Source organism: Cryptomeria japonica, chromosome 9 (assembly GCF_030272615.1).
Source record: "Cryptomeria japonica chromosome 9, Sugi_1.0, whole genome shotgun sequence".
NCBI classification, from domain to species: Eukaryota; Viridiplantae; Streptophyta; class Pinopsida; order Cupressales; family Cupressaceae; genus Cryptomeria; species Cryptomeria japonica.
Window position 1 is genome coordinate 666416678 of NC_081413.1, and position 22416 is coordinate 666439093.

Below are 22416 nucleotides of genomic sequence, written 5' to 3' on the forward strand. Positions count from 1 at the left end.
ATTGACAGGGAGTCATAGGCTTTTTTGAAGATTTCTTGGGTCCTTTTTTAGAGCCTTCAGGAGGACCCAGAATGGAGGGGGTGGGTTGAACTGAGATAGGTTTAGGAGGACAAAGGGCCTTATGAAAGTTGTAAAACCTAAACACCAGCCCCTAGTGGAGGATGGTAAAATTACCCTCTTGGCTCATACAATTGTGGACATATTTAACAGTAGACTCAAGAGCATGCAGCAGAAAAAAAAAAGGAAAAGAAATGGTGTCACAGTTACGGAAGTGGTTTAGCAGCGGAAAGTGATAATAGTAAAACACTCCATACCTTCCCTCGAGGGTGAATTATTTCATTATGACTTTACAAACCTGATCCCATGGGTAGGGTAAACATTCCCTGTTGAAGTCTTCATGCATTTTGGTCGGTTCCTCACCTTTTTTGAAGAAGCGGTTCATGTTGTTTTTGTTTGCAACCCTACTTGTTTTCTTCCATTTCCTTCCTTTAGTGGAGAGGCCTGTATCCTAGGCAATAACTTCTTCATTTATTTCAAAAGAAATGTCCCCCATGACCACCCTCCTATCCTTCCAACTGTTCACAAATTGCATGGAGAGGCTTTTGTCGAATCCCTTCATGGCTTCCATGAACGGGATGATTCCTCCTTCCTTAGCATACATCCAGACACATGGGTCATTGCGAAAACACTCATCAATTATGTCTGGCTCAACCCGGACTAAATCCCCTCTCATACCGGCTTCCTCTAGACTGATGTTGAGATACAACGCAAACTTGATAGGAAAATTGCGAAGAGGAGAACCAGAGCTGGAGTTAAGAAAAAACAAATGGTAATTAGGCAAAATTAATTGCAAGGTGTAATAATGATTTTTGGTGCTGTTTCCCAAGGCCTACATCCACCAGATCTAGGAAGCATGCGAAGGGACACCTCTAGAGATCTCCGCCAACTTGAAAAGATCTTCATTATGGCAAGTAGTAAGGTTCCAATTAATGTAATAATTAGGGTCCTTATTGTTGTTAATGATCATGAGTTGGCACTCCAACTCATCGATAATGTAGGAATAGGTGGCCAGCCAAGTCAGCATTGGGCAAAGAAGGTGGGGACCACAAGAAGCCAGTAAGGCAAAGCCCGCCCAATTTGAATTCGAAATTCCCGCTAGCAGCATAGTATAGTATGTCTAGATGCAGTCTCTATACCATGCTACAGCAGAGAGTAATTTGCTTGGAGTTTAAAGCTTCTGCCAAAAGCCACGCACAACAAGGGAGGATTCAAACACACCAATATGCATTTGTTTTGTTTTTAATGGTTGCCATTTCAATCCACCACGCAGAACATTGGAGATGGGAATTTTGTTTGCTGCCCCCTTCTTCAACTTCACACCCAGCACCTTCTGCTGCCCCTTCTGTTTGTATTTGCTGATTTCCATTTTAAATTCTTTCAATGTTTGCAATTTCTTCTCCAATTGAAAATTCTTTTCAGAAGCATCTTTCTCCTTAACTTCCAGAACTGTGATTCTTTGTTGAAGCATATGAATTTGTTCATTTGACTCTTTAAAATCCATTTGTATCTGTCTTCGAAGCTCCTCAATGATTGATCTGGCACATTAAAGCTCTTTGTTAACTAAAAAAGCTTCCACTAATTCCTCTTCAATTTTCTTTTATTGAGCTTCCAAAGTATTTATTTTTAAGCTAAGCATTTCAATCTCAACTCCATTAAGTTTGAGATGCCTCTCTAATTCACCAATGCTTGCTTCCTGATCCTTTAGACCATAATACTCAAGCAATCCTTTTTCACAACTTTCTTCCCTTTTCGCTGAAAGACATCGAGTTCATGGAGAGCCCTTGTAAATTGATTTTTCTCCATTACCACTACAATTGAGTTAGAATTTACCATAATCACTCTTATAACATGTCTCATAATCAAAATCCACATTTAGATATTCTGAAAAAAATTCATTTAACAAAGTCACTAATAAAATCAATGTACGGGCATGAGCCAGGTCGGGCCCCAAAGTGGGTCCAACTAAAAAAAAAGTTGTTTTCATTCAACTGACCTCTAAAATACCTCAGGAACCTTAAAATTACCTCTATAATCGATTGGCATCATTTTCGGATCATCAGACTGAGTTTTGCAACTTTCAGGCACCTGTGCCACATTTTTGCATTTAATCGCAAAGACATAATTTTCAAAGTGGTCAAAACACCTTTCTGGACCTCGCCATCTGATAGGCGTGTACTTTGATATACAAGGATGAACTCTACCAAACAGTTTCTCAAGACAAGTCCCAAGTGAAGGGATATTAATTTTCAAAAATGCCCAACTGGCTTTGTCGACACTGCGGACCCAATGAAGTCAATGTTCTGGCAACACATGATGTCTTTCTCAAAAATATCAAACGACCTTCGTAGACCCTCAAATTTGAAACACAAGTACCTTGAAGTACATATTAAATCTTTGGATTCTTTATTCCACCAAAAGTCTAACTGGGTGCAAATGGCGTGCTCATGAAAATGGCTACTTTAACTGATATAGCACTGAAAGTACGGATCACTGAAAACGATGACTCAATGAACCCTTTTGAAAACCGATCAAACGGATTGGTAGGAGCCTGAAACTGGAAACATAGCTTTTCATCTATACCAATAATAACCTGAAGCAAACATTTTGGCATAACACTCACTGAGGCAACTCTTACACTTATGCGAAACAGGGCTCCAACTAGGCGCTGAAACAGGGACTTGTCAAAACATACAAACTACAAACAGTTTGAGCTAGGTAAACTGAGCAAATGGATTCATGAAGACTTGAAATTTTGCATCATAACTCACATTTATACATACAATTCAATCCATTTTGAAATTATTCATGATGATCAACAGGGCAAAATATGTAAACACCCAAATTAGGCTACTCAATAAAATCTGCATTTGTGCCTAAAATGCACTTTGAGCTCACCCCTTGAAATGGGTACCTGATAAACTTCTCCAAACTAAATTCTGAAAGTTGCAACACACTAAATAATCCAAATTAAAGGTATAGGACATGTCTCCGGAGCCTTACCCTCTGAAAATCAACTGGCTCCATTTACCCCCTCTCTAACTAGGCCATTCAAACTGACTCATTTAGGTGCATTTCTGACATACAGAGCAAGATTTTGAAATGGGCCTCTAAACTTGACTCAAATTTAATGAGTCCCAACACGTGAAACCGGTAAGATCCCTCATGAACTATGGTTTGGTAATACTCCTAGTCTTAAGTATTTCAGAATTTTTGGAAGTAAATGTTATATTAGAAGAGATGAGTATATTGGCAAATTTGATCCTAGAAGTAATGAAGGAATATTTCTGGTTATTCATCTAAGAGCAAAGCATATAGATGTTTTAATAACAAATTTCAGAAAATTGTTGAGAGTACAAATGTAAAGATTGATGAACAATTTAGAGGAACTTCAAGGTATATAGACTCTGAACCGACAATAGAAATTGTGACAAATGAACCTACACTAAATCCACCAGTACAGAATGAAGATCCAGTTACCCCGGTACCATCAGAGGATTCCACAGTAATTGAAGCACAACAGCAAACTAAGACACCCCGGTATGTAAGATTGAATTATTCTGAAGATCAGATAATTAAAAACAAATTTAAAGGAGTTATGATAAGAGGAAGATTGGCAAATGAAGAGGTATGTCTTATTTCTAAAATTGAACCATCATCTATCAATGAGGCATGTGAAGATAAATTTTGGATTAAAGCTTTGGAAGAAGAATTAGGACAAATTGAGAAAAATAATACTTGGACATTAGTTCCCCGACCTAAAGATAAAAATGTAATTGGAACCAAATGGGTATTTAGAAACAAACTTAATGAAGATGGTAAGGTTGTCAGAAATAAAGCAAGACTAGTGTGTAAGGGATATTCTCAGAAAGAAGGAGTTGATTACAATGAAACCTTTGCACCGGTAGCTAGAATTGAGGCAGTCAGATTATTCTTGGCTTTTGCAGCTCACAAGGACTACAAAGTTTATCAAATGGATATTAAATGTGCATTTTTGAATGGAGATCTTGAAGAGGAAGTATATATTGAACAACCTAATGGATTTTCTTTGACAAATAACAATGATATGGTTTGTAGGTTAAGAAAAGCTATGTATGGATTGAAACAAGCCCCAAGAGCTTGGTATGCAAGGTTGGATAAGTATCTTTTAAAGATTGGTTTTAATAAAGGAAATGCAGACAACAATTTATGTTACAAAATAACTAATGATGACATCTTGATTATAGAAGTATTTGTTGATGATATAATCTTTGGAGGAGAAGATGGATTATGTAAGGAATTTTCTATTAAAATACAGCAAGAATTTGAAATGTCTATGATTGGAGAAATAAAATTCTTTTTAGGATTGCAGATTTCACAAACTGATAAAGGTATATTTTTGAGTCAATCCAAGTACTTGAAAGAATTACTAAAGAAATTTGGGATGGAGTCTAAACCGGTAAGCACACCTATGACTACAAATGACAAATTATCTCAAAGAGATGAATCTACACCTGTTAATCCAACTAGATACAAATCTATGATAGGAGGTTTACTGTATTTCACACAAACCAGACTTGATATTATGAATGCAGTATGTATTGTTTCTAGATTTCAGAGTAATCCTAAGGAAAATCATGAATTAGCAGTAAAAAGGATTTTCCGGTACTTACAAGGCACTGCAAATCTTGGATTATGGTATCCTAGAGATGAAAATTTTGATCTATGTGCATACACAGATGCAAATTGGGTAGGAGATGTGGATGATAGAAAAATCACCTCTGGAGGAGCATTATTTCTTGGAAAAAGATTAGTTTCTTGGTTGAGTAAGAAATAGAGTTGTACATCTTTATCAACAGTAGAATCAGAATATGTTGCAGCAACAACTAACTATACACAGGTACTATGGCTTAAGCAAATGTTGAAAGACATAAAGGTAAAATGCAAAGAACCTATTACTATATATTGTGATAACACTGCAGCAATTGATATATCTAAGAATCTGGTATTACATTCTAAAACAAAACATGTTTCTATCAAACTGAATTTTCTAAGGGAAAAAGTTGAAGAAAAGGAGATAAAACTAGTTTATGTAAATACTAAAGAACAACTTGCAGATATTTTCACAAAACCTTTTTCTAAGGAGACTTTTGAATATCTCAGAGATCAGCTTGGAGTCATGCCACCATCAGTAGAGACTTAGATAGTTGATGATTGTCATCAACCAGTAGAATTGAAAGATAAATCTTTTACTCCGGTCTTTGATGAGGAAGCTACTTCTTAGGGGGAGCAGTTGGTATATTAAATTGATTGGTATTTTGTATATGAAGTTGGTTTTATTATAACTTTGGCATTTGATGTCAAAGGGGGAGAGATATCTATGGAAAAACACATGGATAACACATATTATTCCTAGGGGGAGAGACTTTATCCCTTGGGGGAGAGATATTATGTATTTTTTATTTCTGGTTATGATCTCTCTGGGAGATTGTTGATTTTTGGTTTTTGGCATTTTTGTTTTGGCACTTTGATGGTTTTGTCATTGATGTCAACACCTATTGGAACACTAGCACTTTGGAGATCCAGCAACATTCACCGGCAAGCAAGTAACTATTGCACAGTTACTAGTATATGGTTCACCAGTAGGATATAATGTCCACCGGCACTTGGAATGATATGGAAGACACTTGGTAATGTCGAAGACATCATGTGGACACTTTGTTTTGAAGAATTAATCATAGGTATATTCATATTTGTATATTTTCTTTTACTGGCAAATAGGTCCAGAGTTATCCAGGATTACACCGGCAGGTTTATCTTTTCCAGATCAGCATGGCACTCTATGGAGATGATTTATTATTGTTGTAAATGCATTAAGCCAACATGTTCAATCGGTTATTACATTAGATATTATATTGTTTGTAAAATTTTTTTATTGTAATAACTTGTAGAGTCGACCTACTAAAATTGGTCTTAGGTTATGGTATAAATGTAAGATCTTATTTGTAAGATCGAATGTGGAAGGTGAAGAAGAATTGTGAGAGGGTATATGCGAGATTAAGCAGAGGTATACATGAAGACATCATTTCAAGGTGAAGCTAGGTTTTTGTAGAATCATATCAGCATTACACCGGTACTGAATCTAGCATATGAAGATGCTATTTTGCACAATACATTCTTATTGGATTTAACCATCCAACTATAGTCAGTGTGGCTCCCATTTTGTGATTGAGAAATGAGCTCTAGGCTATTGGCCTTTCTGCATGTGCAGACCCCATTTATGTACACTTACTATCTGCAGTAGTATCAGCTGATTGTGAGTAATGTTTCCCACCGTGGTTTTTCCCCTTACAGGGTTTCCACCTACAAATATTGGTGTTATGTGTTGTGGATGACTTTATGTTTATGTTTTATGCATTAATCTTTATCAGTATAGAAATTTACTGATTAACACATTCTATCGGCATACTTAACTAGTTTACCGGTATTAAGCATTAAGTTTGTTAAATGATTTTTGGTTTGAATTTATTAGACAACTGATCACCCCCCCCTCTCAGTTGTCTCCGGGACCTAATAGTCAAGTGATAATGATGCTTCTAAAGTTGATGATGAAGCCTTAAAAGCTAGATTTGTCTTGATAGAAGTAACAAGACCAAATTCCTCAAGCTCAAAAGTTGAAAGTTTTCCAACCAAAGTGTCTCTAGATACTGATGTATTAGGCATTGTTCTTAATTCATTTATAGCGGCAACTTTCATTTTATATACCAATGGCAAAGCTCTTGAAACTTTAGAACAATCTCATCTTCACTTAAGGTTCCTCCACAATATTGTATACCTAAAAAAAATTCATTTACTCTTTCCATAAAAGAAGAAATTCTTTCATATTCTTCCATTTTTAGACTTTCATACCTAACTCGGAAGCATTCAAGTTTTGCAATTTTGACAGTGGAATCTCCTTCATTCAATGTTTCTAGTTTGTCCCAAATAGCTTTAGCAGTAGATCTATCTAACAATCCCATGACTTGTTGATCTGACAATGCGCTCAAAAGTGCTTCTCTTGATTTGCGATCATTTTCCTCATCTTTTCCCAAGGTTGGTGGATTAGGCTGACCAGGAGTAGGAGCACTATAGCCATTCTTTGTAACCTCCCATATATCCTTTCCAATGCAATTCAAGTGTTTCTCCATCCTCATCTTCCATATGCCATAGTTAGTTCCATCAAGTTTCAGACTATCCTTCCTAAAATAGTTAGAAGGCATTGAATCTCCTCAAGCTGTTAAACTTCTACAAAAAGAGGACAAAGCTCTGATACCAATTGTTAGGTCCCATAGACAACTGAGAGGGCGGGGTGAATTAGTTGTCCAATAAATTCAACCAAAATCAACTTAACCAAAACTTAATTTTCAATACCGGTAAACCAACTTTATGTCGGTGGACAAACTTAACAGTTAATTGCAGTACCAGTAAAGATTAATGCATGAAACATAAAGACAATAACATCCACAACACATAACACCAATATTTGTATGTGGAAACCCTGTAAGGGGAAAAACCACAGTGGGAAGCCTTACCCACAATCAAATGATACTACTGCAGATATTATGTGTTTACACTATGAATTCTACACATGTAGAAAGGCCAGCTACCTAGAGCTCATTGCTCAATCACAAAATGAGAGTCACACTGACTAAAATTGGATGGTTAAATCTAATGATGATGTACTGCATAAAAAAGAATCTTCATATACTGGATTCTGTATAGGTTAAGTTTTGATTGCCTTCACAAAACCCTTCTTCAACCTTCAAATGATTTTTGCGTGTATAGCTCTTCTTATTTTCGCATATACCTTATTGCAATCCTATTCGCATTCACAATCTCATCTCTGTCCGATCTTGCAAATAAGATCTTGCATATATACCATAACCTAAGACCAATTGAATAGGTCGGCTCACTAAAAAATATTACAATAAAATTAATTACAAGTAAATCAATATTTGATGCATGATGTCGGCTCAATACATTTACAATAATAATAAATTATCTCCATAACATGTCGTGCTGATCTGGAATAGGTAAGTCTACCGGTGCTTATCCTGGACCTATTTGCCGGTAACAACAAATATGCAAACCCGAATAAAAAGTTAACCAAATCGCCAAAACCAAGTGATTGAATAATGTCTTTGACATAACCAAGTAGTTTCCAAGTCATTCCAAGTGTCGGTGAACAATATAATCTGTCGGTGAACCAAATACTAGTTTCTTGCATAAGTCTTTGTCTTGTCAATGAACACAACCAAAATCTCCAAGTGTTGATAAGTGTTGAAAAGTGTTGATAAGCGATGAAAAGTGTTGACATCAATGATAAAACCATATCAGCATATCCAAAATACCAATAGTGTGTACTGTGATTTCATGTTCTATCCTTGATTGTGTTGGTTTCTTTGTGCTCCGGTTTAATGATTTTGATATACATTAGTTCTAATTTCTGATGGTAAACTGATTCATCCCCCCCTCTCAGTTTTCTCCCGGTATTAGATCTGTCTAATAATTGGTATCAAAGCGAGGTCCTCTCGACAGAATCTTAACTGCTTGAGGAGACCCGATGGCAACTGCATCTAGTATTCAATCCCTATCGGAAGGAGAGTTCCAGATTTGATGGTATAAATTACAAAATATGGAAGGAGCGAATGAAGATTTTGTTGGCGATATGAAGGAATTGATGTTTTGTCATTGATGTCAATAATAGCTGTTATGATTACTTATCGACAGACATATTTTGGTTACCAGTAGAAGAACTAGTGTTACTGAGAGAAGGGACTATCAGTTGGATAGTATCGACATGTTTGGATCAATGAAATATGTTTGGTTTGATATTTTTGGATTATGTTTTGGTCAGTTGGTATTGACTTGATGATTAGATGCTATCATACACTCTAGTAAGCCTATACCGGTAAGGGTTTAAGATTTTACCGGCAGAGCTTTTACTGAGAATCTTTGATAGGATGCATAAGTGGTGTTGGTGCATCTTCTAGATGGAATTCAGGATGCAGAAGGTGATCCTTGATCATGCCTCGAGTGATTAGAGACATCGCTTTGGCATGGTGGACCCAAATTAGGTCTGGTACCAATCTAGGTTATGGATCGGTATCATGTAACGCGTTCTCTATACGTTACTAGGATGATTTATGGATTGGTTAATGTTGTTTTGGTCTAAAGCTGACATGGCATATCATTATAATATGGATGTATGGAATGATCTTATTGTAATATCTTTTAGGTGGCAGACCTAATGATGTAAGATCTCATTGTTATGGACATCGCTTTGGTGTGGTGGACCCAAATGAGGTCTGGTACCTATCTAGGTTATGGACCAGTATCATGTAACATGTTCTCTACATGTTACCTGAATGATTTAAGGATTGGTTAATGTTGTTTTGATCTAAAGCCGACATGGCATATCATTGTAATATGGATGTATGCAATGATCTTATTGTAATATCTTTTAGGTGGCAAACCTAATTGGTTTAGGCCTTAGGGTTTGTATAAAATGATGTAAGATCTAATTGTATATTATGGTTGTGGTCATGGAATGAAAAATCATATACGAAGGAGATTTGGTCGATCATAGGTGATCGAATTAGGTTTATGTAAGAGGTCAAAGGCCTCTGGTATTGAGCTTAACCGAGACTATAATCAGGCATGGTAGATGCTATCACTAGCAATTCATTCTTCTAGATTGTTGTCCAACTATATTGAGGTGGTTATAACCTCTCTGTAGTCAGTGAGACTCCTTTGTAATGATCAGTATGCTCTAGGTAGTGTGCCTTCCTGCATGTGTAGACCCCTTATTGTATCACATACTTTCTGCAGAAGTATTATCTGACTGTGGGTAGGCTTCCCACCGGGGTTTTTTTCTTTACTGGGTTTTCCATGTACAAATCATGGTGTTATGTGGTATGGTTGAATTGTGTTAATTCTCTGTTTCATTCTTAAGTTTTATTGCTTACCAGTATCTATTTCTGCTATTCTGGTATTCAATGTTTATGTGCTCTAGTTAAAGGTTATAAAGTGTTTTGATTAATATAATCTGCTGACAATGATTCACCCCCCCCTCAGTTGTCCACCAGTTATTCTAACAATTGGTATCAAATATTTGGTCTTCTTTTGCAGAAGCTTAACCGCTTGAGGTAGATCCTATGGCAACTAATACTTCAAATCCACTGGCAACTATTTTCAGAAGAGAAATCCCTAATCTTGATGGAACAAACTATGGGATATGGAAAATTTGAATGGAGACTCATCTTAGATGTCTTGGAAAGGATATTTGGGAGATCATGAAGAAAGGATATAAACCTTATGATCTGGCATCTGGCAATCCTACTCCTGCAGACTTGGAAAAAAATATGGAAAATGATTGCAGAGCTAGAGAAGCCCTCATATGTGCACTCATTGATCAACAAATCATGGGATTGACTGATAAATCATCTGTAAAGGTTATGTGGGATAAATTGCAAATTCTGAATGAAGGTGACCCTATTGTCAAAATTGCTAAACTTGATGGTTACCAGGTAAGATATGAGAACTTGAAGATGTAAGATAATGAAAGAATTCCTACATATATGGAAAGAGTAAATGAGATTGTCATGGGAATTCAATGTTGTGGAGAATCTCTCAGTGAAGAGGAAATAGTTTCTAAAGTTTTGAGAGCCCTACCACCAGCTTACAAGATGAAGGCTACTATAATTAATGAATTCAGAACAATGGCAAACACTTCAGTTAACAAAGACATTCTGATTGGGAAATTATCTACTTTTGAGCTTGAAGAATTTGGACCCTCTAGAGCTACAAAGTCTGAACCTGCTTTTTATGCATCATCATCTATTGACAAAAGTGATTGGAAAGCCCTATATGCCAAAGAATTGGAAGATATAAGGAAAGAGGATGGATAATTTGAGCAACTTGAAGCTTTATTTGCTAGAAGAGTACCTAAAGGACCAACAGGAAGTAAGTATGAAGGAAAAGCACCTTTTAAATGTTTTGCATGTTATAAGATTGGTCATTTTGCATCTAGATGTCCTGAAAGGAATGCAAGATTTGAAGAAAGAATTAAGACGTCATTTAAGCCTAATAAAAACAAATATAGATTCAAGAAAAACAAACTATGCTACATAGTGGATGAGCAAGGAGTAAGTGATGACTTAGAGGATGAACTAGAAGGAGACTCTGCTAGTGGATCCGACAATGGAAAGGAATGGGTGTTCTATGATTTAAAGGAAGATGAACCAGAACTGGCTATCAAGAATGAAGAAAAGGCCCTGGCAGCAAAAGTTGAAGAAAAGGATGCATGGGTAATTGATAGTGGATGCTCACATCGTATGATTGGAGATAAAAGAAATTTTTTGTCCCTAAAAGAATACAATGGCGGTCAAGTCAAATTTGGGGATGACAAAGCATGTATGATCAAAGGTAGAGGTATTATTTCTTTGGATGGCAAGCATAATACTAATAATGTCTATTATGTACAAGGTTTAAAGAATAATCTTTTAAGTGTTGGTCAATTGGTGGGTAAGGGATTCAAACTTTAGTTCGAAGATAGAAGATGCAAAATCTTTGAAATGAAATATAAGATCTCACACATATATATGAGTCTCTTACAATATGCCATGTCAGCTTTACAAAATATAATTACAATATAAAACAATAAACAAAGTTTATTCCATGTCGGCTTGAGTGTCATTATGCATTATTGCCGCTATCGGTGAAGTGCCTACTAGTGTATGTAGAAGTCTATTGTCAGTGTCAGTAACTACTGGTGGGTAGCCAAATAATTTCCAGTTGGTTGCCATCAATGAAAACATCAACTATTCTCATAAGAGTGTAGAATGCCAACATAACGATATAGTGACAATCGTCCAATCATCCTAGATTTTCTCTCGTTAACTTTCTTAAGCTTCTCTCTTGTCGAGCCCCACCTTGGTCACCAAGTCATGGGAGATAAAATTCATGCATCTTACCACAACCGTATAGCGACAATTGTCTGATCATCCCGGAATCGCTCACCTATTAACCAATCACAGGAAGAAGGTTCGATTGGGTCATCATTGTAGCGTGAAACTACTCTCGCCGATCTCCAATACTCTATCTAGTGAACGCACTCCAAACCACTGCTTTCTCATCAAGACATTGGGGTAACATGAAAATACTCCCATCGATACCCGATAATAACTTCTCCTAACACCAACAGCTTATCGGGTCAACGGAGTAGGTGTGAACCACTCCAACCGATACCCAATAGAACCATTCCAACTCTAGTGACCTCATCGGGGTAAGACTTGCTGATCGGGGTAGGTCTTTTCGATAAGGAAAAATCAAAAACTACAACTAAGCAACCAAACAAACAGACTAGAGCCACTCCTTATGTATTTACACGATCACTGGAAGGTCTCACAAGCCAAAACCGGTTAAGGGCATTCCAACCCTTAGGTGCTCCTGCACCAGTTCTACCTTCGACTTATAAGATGAAGGCTACTACAATCAATGAACTCTGGACAATGTCAAGTACCCCTATTACCAGAGATACACTGCTTGGGAAATTGACTACTTTTGAGCTTGAGGAACATGGAGATCAGAGTGCTACTAAGACTAAGAGTGCATTTAAAGCATCTCCCTCTAGTAAGTAGAAGATAGATTGGAAAGAGATGTATGCTAAAGATATAGAGGACATTGAAAGAGAAGAAAGAGAACTTGAAGAGCTGGAAGCCCTGATTGCTAGAAGAATTCCTAAAGGAACAACTAGAGGTAAGTATGAAGGAAAAGTCCCTTTTAAATGTTTTTCATGCAATAATATTGGTCATTTTTCTTCTAGATGCTATGAAAGAGATTCTAGGAATCATGAAATATTTGTGGAGAGTTATAAGCCTAATCTAGAATATTAAAACAAATCTAGATTGTAAAGGAATAACGATAAATCATGCTATTATGCTAGTGATCATGATTTTGGTATTACTGATGATGTCGATGATGAACCTATGAGTGGAACCAGTAATGGATCTTCCTCTGGTAAGGACTGGGTTTTTATTGTTATCAAGTATTATTCTCCAAAACCTGTCATTAAATCAACTCATACTGAGGAAAAGGCTTTAGCCGCTAAAATTGAAGAAAATGATGAATAGGTTATAGGCAGTGGATGCTCACATCACATGACTGGTGACAAGAGAAACTTTCTATCACTACAAGAATTTGATGGTGGATTAGTTAGATTTGGAGACAACAAGGTGATAGACCTATAAAGCACTGAGAGGGGGGGTGAATCAGTGACACCAAAAATAATACTACTTTAAACACTGATCGGTAGATATACTTAACAAGTTTGTTAAACACTATGCATGTAATCCAAAATGATATTAAAGCATCCACACAAAGTAAAACATCCACCATAACACAAGTTTTTAGACATGGAAAACCCAAATGGGAAAAACCACAGTGAGATGAGACTCACAAGTTAACTATCTGTAGTAATAGGTAACTAACCGGTTAAGGTCTACAAAAATGCTCTGCTAGGAGAGAATCTTGTTTAAGATCTCAAAGCTTTGTTAGGAGCTATAACCTATTAAAGGTAGTACCCTGTTAGGAGTAACCTCGATAGAGGATTTCTGAATCTAAATTAACGGATCATCTGGTTAGAGGATTTGTACAATGAAGCTTGTTAGAGCTTACGCGGTTAGGGGATTTGACTATTGTAGTGATTAGAAAACAATAGGTGGTGTGATCTAGAAGTAGCACAACTTGCTTGAATAGATCCTCTTCCGCGCACTCAAAATTGATTTACCAACATACTCTGTAACTTAACACTTTTGTCTTCACATCAAATCATCTCATATCATATATCATCATAATGTCATTATATAGACATTTAGATTTCATGTCAGCCTTAGAAATTATAGCACAATTTCCTTGGTGTAGTGTATTTGGACAATCAAACATAACTCATCACAAATTACTGCCAAAATTTGTCGGTTAGGATAACTCATCATGACTGGTGATAACTCATCACACAATCAATGAATACTAGTTGGAACACTGATACCAGTTGGAGTTAACCTCTATCAACATATAAACTGATTTTCCTTCATTGCTTCTTTGATAATCTCCGCTGGATCTTCAAGTTGGTGTCGAGACATTCTTGTATATACCAGTTGATGACATGTATCTGTTTGACACCATCACAAGCAAAACTTCTAATACCAATAGCAATATAATACAAATAAATTTGAAGTAACACAGGTAGAAAAACATATGTGCATGTACATATTCCATCAATGACAATATATGAAGTCATTCATTACAATCATCATCAAGCCAACAATCTCCCCCTTTGGCATTGATGGCAACACTTTTAGAAAATTTTCAAACTAGACAGTGAAGTGTGCTTACAAAAATTATACACATATATTTTTACTCCTAGTCCCCCTTAACAATACATGCAAAATTTTCACAACACACATACGTATTTCTACTCCCCCTTTGACAACAATGCCAAATTGAAAAAGTAAAATATATACATATATAGAAAAAAATTGCAGCAAAAGTTTACATATACAAAAACTTGAAAAATCTGAATCAAGGATTGTTCATGGAAATTCACATAAAAATGTCACTAAAAGTACACTTCAATTAAGAAAAATCATTTTCCCATGTCTCCAACAAGGTTTTAGTGAGCTCGATTGTAGTCATGACCTGTGTACAAAATTCTTCCATTGAATCAATTGTACATGTCTCTGGAGTATCCAAAATTGCTTCTGCATTCTTGTATGCTATTTGTAACATGTCCACTTTTGGTCTGAGTAAACTCCTCAACTCCTTCAGGGATCGAGTTCTTTTTTCCTATTCACAACCATAGACATCTAACCGGTTTTGCAAATTATCCATAGATTTGCCAAAAGCTAAAATTGAATCCAATAAAGGTATGTAAGCATGACATATCCTTTCCAGTTCTTTCTTGGTTTTTGTTCACCTTTGATTGACATCAGTATAAAAGAATCAAACATTAGATGTAAATGCAATAATTTTCCTTCCTATTTCAATAGCTTTTCTTAGCAAATCTTTATTCTGTGATAGGGCAATTCTCCTTGTATCAATATCCTTCATGATCTGTTCTCCTCGATACTTCTTGTAGCTCTTCTCTGCATAAGTTTGTGCTGATTCCTCAAGGGACTTAAGTTGGTTAGAGGTATCAGCAACCAACTAGACAAGCTTTCTAATGGGAGTTGACAAATTCCCTGTAGCAGTTTTTGGTAGAAGGTTTGACAAAATATCTACAACATTTTGAATGGTTTCTACTTCCATTCTCTATTCCTTAAGACTCTTCTTTTGAGCTCTGGATTGCATCACATTTACAAACTCCAGCTATTTTGATGCACTCATGTTATCAACATTTATTGGCCCTTTGATGCCAAATGAGTCATCATCATCATCATTATTTTGCTATATAACTAATGCCTTTTCTGGTTCAACAGATTTCTCCTTCTCAATTTTCTCTTCCTTTTGTTCTTTCTCCTTCTCCTATTTAGAGGTCTATTCATCAACTTTTTCAGCAGGTTCCTCCTGAGTAGCTTGTGAAACTGGTAGGATTTGGGGTTTCACTTGTTGATCATTTACCAATGGGGGTGGAATATCCATATTTGGTTGAGTTGCATGTATCTCTATTGTATTAACTTGTGAATTAGTAATTTTAGGTAGCTACATATCTGGTGCAATGATGTTTCCAGATAGATCTATTATATCCTGAATATCATCAACAAAGATTACCAGTTGGGAAGTAGTGTCATCCTTCTTCTTGATAGGATACACAATATTAGCTTGCACTATTTCTTCCTCATCCATTTCTAGTAAATCGACATTATCTTGCTCATTATCCCATTGGGACTCTATTAGTTTACACATATTCTGAATTTCCTTTGCTATCTGATGAGTGTCAACTTCAACAGGTTGCACCTTCCCACTAAGTAGCTTCAATCTTCTTGAGTTAAAATAAAATTGAGCTTTGTGTTTATCAAGAAATATAATTAACTCATCCTTTGACAAATCAGGAAAATATTGCACAAACACATTATCAATAATTTCTTTTTCTTTCTTCATAGCTTCTTCCCATTTATTCAAAAGAATAGTATATAAAGAAATCAGAAATTGTTGGCATTTTTGATGATGATGTTGTGATTATCATTGATGGACACACACTTTCTTTGAGATCACTTTTTGTATGTATGAGTTATGCTCAACTAGTATTTGTTCCAACCAGTATTATGTATTATAGTCTTTAGACTATCAGTGTTTTGCAGAAAGTGTTTACCGATCTCAAGCGGTATGAATACCCAAAGCGGTATGAAGACCTCAAGCAGTTCAAGGATCTCAAGTGGTACAAAGGAACTAAAGAGGGAGTTATCATTTTCCCAATCTTCATTTTGACAATCAGTAATCGGTTAAATGTATGAACCGGTATTACTCTGTGATGAGTTACCAACTGGTATTTTTGTGATGAGTTATCATCCACTGACACTTTGGTGGTGATTTTGTGTCATGTTACCAAATGTGTCTAGATGCACTGAACCTATTGGACCGACATGAATTCAGATTCCTTTAATAAGGACATCATGTCTAGGGTTTCTCTAGGTGAAAGGGTTTGAGTAGTGTATGAGGTTTCTGTATGTGCTATCATAGAAGAGAAGATTAGGTCTGTGTGAAGAAGGAGAGTGTGGAGATATTGAAGACTGAAGTAATACTGAAATGCATTAACAATGAGCTATCAAGGATCTAACCAAGCATACTGTGCTAGTATCTAGATCACTCACTTGTTGCTTACTCACATCTTCGACAAGTCCGAAACCCTTAACCGCATAGGCCTGACAAAGCCATTGTAAATCCTCTAACAAGGTGGTTCACAACTGTGGATCTGAAATCCTTTCACAAGGTAGTCTTTAATTGGACTTATCTCCTAATAGAGATTGAGATTCCTAATAGGATCTATTCTGGTGAAGAACATTGTATGACCTTAACTGGTTTGGTTTCTATTCTGCAGATAGTTACTTGTGAGTTTCAGCTCATTGTGTTTTTTTCCATTTGGGTTTCCATGTCAAAACCTCTTGTGTTATGGTGATTGTGCTCCAGTGGGTGAATCCCTTATTTGTTGTTTGGTTTACATTTGTTTTAACCAATTTGTTAGTAAATTTGTTATACCGGTTTACTGCTAAATTGTTTAAGTGTTTGAGTTCAGTATTTTTTGGTATACTAATTCACCCCCCCCTCTTAGTATTCATCAATTGGTATCAGAGCCAACCTTTCTATAAGTCTAACCACTTGGAAGGAGATATGGTGGAATACACTATAAGGGAGCTTACTCACCATCTCACTCAAACTGAGAAAGTCGTTGATGAACTCAAAGTCAAATATAAAGCCTCTCTGGCAAAAAGAAGAGGGCATGTTGAGAAACTGATGGAGCTTAGTGAGAACAGTTCTTCTGATGAAGTAGACATGGAAGCCCTAGTTGAAGAAGTTGAAAAACTGAATGAGTCTAATACCAATCTGAGAAGGGAACTAGAAGGACTCACTATCAGAATGTGTCAAGAGCTTGAGAACCTGAGGAAAGCTAAAGATCTGGAAAAAGACAAAGATCATGAGATCTCCAAATTGAAGCAAGAAATCAGTGCCCTTACCGCTCATCTCCAAGAAAGTAAAGTGGAAAAACAAGAAATGCAAGGTTAACTGAGCATGGCTATTTTTGAGAATGCAACCTTGAAGGAATCCAATGCTGCTATTTCCAAGGAACTCATTGAGTCAAAAGAAATACTTGCCAAATTCAATTAGAGTGCTGCTAAGTTAGAGAAAAAGCTTGAACCAGCCAAACCGGTAAAGAATATTAATGGACTTGGTTTCTTTGGTTATGAGGAAGGTGAGACCTCTAGAACAAAAGATATAGCATCAAAAAAGAAACCAACACCAAAGGATAAAGGTAGGCAAAAGTTCAAACCTGTTTGCTTTAATTGTCTCAAGGAAGGACATACTGCCAATGTATGTAGAAGTAAGGCTTACAATAATTTTCCTTACTTTCTAAACAATAAGCCTAGATCCAATAGATTCAATGGTAACTGTTATGCATGCAACAAGTTTGGGCATAAAGCATTTGAATGCAGGTCTGTCATGCATAACAGTGGAAGATATCCTCAAAGGAGTCAAGGAGTTTTTCCTGAATCCTCTATGAACCAAAATCCAAACCGGTATAATGCCTATGACCATCAGTCAGGTGGTGGTGGCTATCAAACGGCAACTGGTTAGAGAGAAACCTGTTCGATCTATCATGGTAGTGGTCACACTACTGCAACATGTAGAAGGAAGAATGGAAACATGAATAATGGACACCTGGAATGGTTTGCTATCATTGCAACAAACTGGGTCACACAGCAAAATTCTACAGGATGAGAAAGAACATATCGGATGATATACCAGTCATTGTAGAAGGAAAGATTGATGTTGAAACTGTTCAAACGGACATGAAGAAAACCTGGAAAAAGAAACCAGAAGAAGTATCACAAGAAGAACCAGTTTCTGCACCTAGTGTGGAAATCTCTGAATCGGCAAACTAAGCTACAAAAAACCTTAGGGGGAGCGAATTGATGAAATATTTTGAACCCTTGATTTATATCAGTAAAAGACCTTAACTGGTATGTGTTACCTGTCAATCGACAGAAGATTGGAAATGGTAAAAGGCAAAATTAGGGTTTATGCCCTAATGGTGGAGCATTTATTATGGTAGGTGAAGAATTTGTTTAAAAGAGATTTTCAAGTCATTTTCACTTATCAATTTGTGAGCAAATAGATTCTCAAGTGCAGAGCAACCAAAGGCGATTTGTTTTGCGATTCAGGGAGATTTAAATAACTTTGAAGTAGAATCCAAAGACAATATCAATCAATCAAGTGAAGAACACTAAGTAGTTTTCCAAGCAACCGAAGTGGTGTGTTGCTATTTATGATGTCAAAGCCCTAAATCTCGATTTGTGAAGGTATTTTTCAAGTTTCTTTGTTTATCATGGCTTCTGCTTCATACTCCTATTCAAGTGCACCTATTGATTCAACGGATTTCTTTCAAAGAAAGATGAAATACAATGCCCTATCCCAGATACCCATTGGTGTTATAGTTGAGGAAGGTATTTCAGATTATATTGATTGCAAAATAGAAGACCTAGGATCCCTAGTGACCCATTCTTAGTTAGGTTTATTCTGCAGGGATGACAAGAAAATCAAACCTAAATATAACATCCTAGAAAGGAAGAAAATTCACAATGCGGTGTATTTTCTTGAAGAGTTCACAGAAGATCACATCCACATTATCTTGAGTAGAGTACATGGAGACAAAATGTATCTAGAGAGAACACATGACATTACACCTGAAGCTATTCATGCAGTCACCAGTTTTTGCAACACTAGTGAGGTGCTAGCCCTAAGGAAAGTCATTAGGATGGAAATGACCAAGCTCACCGGTTCTATGAGTGTCCAATGGGGAATGACCATTAACACCATCAAGGATGATCTGGTCAAGTATGCATGCATGGTGATCAGATACTGGACGTTCTATGCTAGCAGATATAACTCTGTCTCTACTGTTGCAGTTAATGTTGCCTACAGAATGATCATGGAAGATACATCATTTGATCTATGCACCTGTATGCAGAGGCAACTTCTGGTAAACCTGAAGTCTATCAAATAGGACAATGCCTTAAGATTTAAATTTGGACAACTATTGGTAGGATTGTTTTTCTATTTTCAAGGCTATTTTCCGAGAGTCGGTGATATTCAATGGTCTTCTAACCAACCGGTTACCAAGCAAATCAGAGAAAGTCTTCAAGTGGTAGGAACCAGTTATCTTGAATTCTTGAACAAATACTTTGATGAATTCAAGTGAAAGATGAGCCAGAGGATGAGGATATTTGGCGATATTGTCAAGAAGTATGAAGAGGACATCTGCTTTATCATTAGAGTAGATGAGTGCATAATGGAGGCGGTTGAGCCCAGAAAGGAAGAAGTGGAGCCCATGGGATATGAGGTGATGCATGACATGCTCGATGGGTATGCCTCTACCCTACTTGCCTCACCTCTTGATCCAAAGAAGAAGACAACTGACACCTACTTGAAAAGGGTAACACTGGTTGAAGAACCTTTAGTGAAGAAGGGAAAGGCAGTGCCATCGGTATCGACACCGGTTACTTTAGTAAGTCCTAAAGTGACCAAGTGGTCACTGGCCAAGAAGAAACCGAAAGTTGCACCTGCCAAGGGTTTTGAAAGAAAGTGGAAGACTAAGAACAACTCACTAGATTCTGAGGATACAGAACCTGAAGTGCAACCTAAAAAGACTAGGCAAATGAGGAATAAAGCAAAGACAACCAACAATGAACCAACATCGTTAGCACCAGTAAATGTAGACATTTCCTCTTACAAACCATTGACACATTGTCAGAGAACTATCAAGAATCTTAGGAGAAAAGTGCTAAGTGATTTAATATATCATTTTGATGATTTTAATGACAATGAAAAGGAGGAAGTTGAACAGGAAGTTATTCAATATTTATGTATTAATGACCGGTCATCATCAGAAATTAGATCTGTGACACTGGATTCTTTATATAATTCTTTAGATAAAAAATGGCACATAGCCATAGAAAAGGAACAGGAAATAAGAGAGGAAATTTTTGCACAATATTTTCTTGATGTGTCAAATTCACAACTCTATTAAGTTATAGATAAATACAAAGGCCTCTTCTTCATGAGAAGAAGAAGACTCTTGTTACTGGAAGGCAAAGTCCCTAAAGTGGTAAAAGATACACACTAACATGCCAAAGCCACTCTGAGGTTGAACCAAGTGTTTGAAGCGAACAAAAAGACTGAACAAGAATCGAAAACCGGAAAACCGAATGAGGTGTATAACAATGAAGGAGAACCGGTTACTGAACAGAGGGACACTATTGATGTTGATGCCTTAGATGTGGAAAATGTCACTCCAAATGCAACAAAGGAAAAGGCTGATAAAGAGAGAATGGACAAGGAGAAACAAGACAAAGAAAAGGTTGACAAAGTGCAAGTGGAGAAAGAGAAAAATAATCAAGAGGAAGAGAAGAGGAAAGAAGAAGAAGAGGAGAAGAAGAAACATGAAGAGGAGAAGAGAAAAGAAGAAGAGAAGAGGAAACAAGAAGAGGAGAAGAAGAAAGAAGAAGAGAAAAGGAAATAGGAAGAGGAGAAGAGGAAACAGGAAGAGGAGAAAAGGAAATAGGAAGAGGAGAAGACAAAAGAAGAAGAGAAGAGGAAACAAGTAGAAGAGGATAAAAAGAAACAGGAAGAGGAGAAGAGAAAAGAAGAAGAGAAGAGGAAACAAGTAGAAGAGGAGAAAAAGAAACAAGAAGAGGAGAAGAGAAAAGAAGAAGAGAAGAGGAAACAAGAAGAGGAGAAGAAGAAAGAAGAAGAGAAAAGGAAACAGGAAGAGGAGAAGAGGAAATAGGAAGAGGAGAAAAGGAAACAGGAAGAGGAGAAGAAGAAAGAAGAAGAGAAGAAGAAGGAAGAAGAAAGGAAGAAGGATGAAGAGAAGAAAAAGAAAGAAGTAGAGGAGCAAAAGAAGGTAGAAGCGGAAAAGCAAAGAGCCGAAGAGAAGAAGAAAGCAACAAAGAGCACACATGTGGAGACACGAAAGGCAACTGGTAGTCAAGCCAAACTGGCTGACATTACTAGTCCTATTGACCTCCAACCTACAAATGAATTGGAGTTGCTCCAAAGCATTAAGCTTTCCCAAGAGTGACTGGAAGCATTAAGGAGTAAAAAGGAGCAAGATGTTATTCAAACTGCGGTTGAAAATTTTACCAGTTTGATTCCTGGTACTCCCCAATATCGATTCCTCTTTGGCCGAACTAAAACTTCTATGCACAGTTGTGGAAGACCAGGTACAATGCCTAGAAGAGGTTGCTGAAGCTAACGCACAGAAGAAGCATCAAAAGGCACTAAACACTACCTTAGTGAAGAAACTAAATGAGCTCCGGTCTGAACTTTAGAAAGAGTAGAAGGACATAAGAGATGCTCTGGATGAGGGAAAACTACTGCTTAGTAAGATAAGCCAACCCCATCTATTTTGTGATGATGTGCTTGCTCAGAAGGAAAAACTACAATCTAATTTGTAGGCATATATAATCACCTTTAAGATGCCCTATAATTCCTTGACTACATATGGGCAAACCATTCACCGGTTTTAGCTCTAGTCTACTAGAATCGAGTTGGAGATCAGCAATTGGTCGAGAGATTCGCAGGAACTTCAACTGGTTCTACTACCTAGATTGCAAATACTTCAGAAAT